This window comes from Solanum pennellii, chromosome 1 (assembly GCF_001406875.1).
Source record: "Solanum pennellii chromosome 1, SPENNV200".
Taxonomy (NCBI): domain Eukaryota; kingdom Viridiplantae; phylum Streptophyta; class Magnoliopsida; order Solanales; family Solanaceae; genus Solanum; species Solanum pennellii.
The window spans coordinates 65432536-65435338 of NC_028637.1; positions in this window are offsets into that span (position 1 = coordinate 65432536).

Below are 2803 nucleotides of genomic sequence, written 5' to 3' on the forward strand. Positions count from 1 at the left end.
CCCCCCCACCCTCCAAATTTTAGTTGGAAAATCTTTGGCCAAGCGGGCCTTAAGTATATTTTTACATATACTAGAAAATTGAAGGCCTGTTCATGGGCCCAATATAATTAATTATCTTTACAAGTTTAGTTTTTTTTTACCTAAATTCAATTATTTTATATTAATTTCCAAAGTTTTTTAGAATTTAAAAAAATTACAAAAATTCCTATTAAATACATCTCTCTCCTCTGTCAGATACATCACTATCTCCTCTTGAATGCATACATATCCTCTCTCGAATACATCTTCATCCCTCTTGAATAAACCTCTATTGTCTCTTGGATACATCTCTCTGCTCTCGGGTACATCCATATTCCCATTCAAATATAACTCTCTCCTCTCAGATTCATCCGTGAGCTATGTGTCTGCAAGTTTCCTGAATTGCAATGTACCATAACCGATGTATCTGCATGTCTGCCGATAAATCTAAATATTTTTAATTCTAAGATTTTTTTTAAATTTGAAAAAGAATAGAAATATAATATAATTAACTCTTAAAACTATGAAAAATTTATGTCATTTTAACTTTATTTTATGTGACATATTTTTCTCTGTAGTCAATTTCAAAAGGATGATGTATTAATATATTGGGATAATTCACAATTGCCCCCTCAATCTATACTCAAAATCTCAGAGACACACTTATGCTACACTAAGGTCCTATTACCTTCCTGAACTTATTTTATTAATAATTTTCTACCTTTTTTTTGGCCTACGTGGCACTATCTTGTGGGTCCAGCGTTGATTGACTTTTTATTTCAAGCTAGTATCACGTATGCCGAAAAGGGGTAGAAAATACTTATAAAATAAGTTCAGGGGGTAATAGAACCTTAGTATAGTATAAGTGTGTCTTTGGGATTTCGGGCATAGGTTGAGGGGGTACTTGTGCATTTTCCCTAATATGTTTAATAACATTTTGACTTTAAAATATTCATTTTATTCTTAGTAAGAATATTCATAGTCATATGAAAATCTATGGTTTGTTTTAAACCAAGAGTTTTAAAAATATTTTTTTAAAAGGGAAAATGCATAAGTACCCCCAACCTATGCACGAAATTCCAGAGACACACTTATATTATACTAAGGTCCTATTATCCCCTAAACTTATTTTATGAATAATTTTCTACCCATTCTCGACCTACGTGGCACTAGCTTAGAAAGAAAATGTCAACACGCGCTGCGCCCACAAGATAGTGTCACGTAGGCCGAAAAGGGGTCGAAAATTATTTATAAAATAAGTTCAGGGAGGTAATAGGACCTTAGTATAGTATAAGTATGTCTCTGAGATTTTGGTCATAGGTTGTGGGGGGGGGGGGGTTTACTTGTGCATTATCCTTTTTTTAAAAAAAAACTTCATTTTAAGTTTAAATGAACATTACATAAATCGAAATGGAGTAAGTACTACAAAGTTTTGTTAAGTTTTTTTAAAAAAAAATTATTTTGCCGTTTAACGAAAGTTAAAATGAAAATGTCAAACCTTTTTCACAATTATGTTTTATAGTTTTTTTAATCAACATCTAGTCGATAATAACCAAAATTTTAATATAAATAAGGTAATAAAGTAACTTAATTCTGAATTTCATGTATTGATATTAGAAAATATTTAAATAAATTGTAAATCATTCATAATCTAACATTTAAAATGCTTCTTACTCTCTCGAATGACACTAGTTTATCATAATTCAAGATTGTAAGAAGTAGAAATCGTTACTAAAAAGTGCAACTCACTACTATATGAAGGTCAATCCAAAGTTTATCTATCGTGGAAGTTTACTAAGTATATGATATATAATCCTATGACAAATTAATTTTTAATCCCATATATTTATACTGTTCAAAATTTATCCCGTTAATTGATTATGTATTTTCTTAAACTACAATTATGCAGTCATTATTTGTCAATTCTTACATCATCAACTCTATGTTCTTTTTTTAATCTCTTTAGAATTGTGCTTTTCTTTTTCATATTTAATTCACAGTTTTAAATATAAAATTTCTATTATATAGAAGAATGAAGTGGTAGGACGACCAAGGGTAAAAATGTAATTTCATTCTAACAAGAATATAGTAAATAATTCTAGAAACATCTTTCTATATATGAAGTGAATAATGATCAAGGCTAAAAAAGTAATTAGACGCTAACAAAAATCTACCAAGAATGATAACAAGAAAATTAAATATTTCTTAAAACATCTTTAGTTATTGTTATTACTATTAACTTATTTTGTTATTACTTCACTTTCTTTTCTTTTCTTTTGTGAATCATTCTGATATATATTTTGTTACTCTATTTTACTTACTTTGATTTAGTTCTTAATATTTTTTATATTCATTATACTTGTAAAAAAATGCCTACTTTAAATCTATAAATTTATTATGAATTAATTATTTTTACTTTTATTTTGGCTCTAATTAATACACTTGAAAAGAAATAAGTGTGATAAAATTAATAATATATATTAGATTGAAATATAAGAAAAAAATATAAAAAGTAACTTTACAAATAAAAATAAATAGGATGATATATTTGCATTTAAGACGATCAAGAATAAAAATATAATTTCATTCTAACAAAAATATATTAAGAGAGATAGCAATAAAAACAAATAATTCTAGAAATATTTTTCTATATATGAAGTGAATGGTGATCGAAGGTAAAAATGTAACTTCATGCTAAAAAATCTAACAAGAATGATAACAAGAAAACTAAATAGTTCTAGAAACATCTTTGGTTATTTTTATTACTATTAACTCTTTTTGTTAT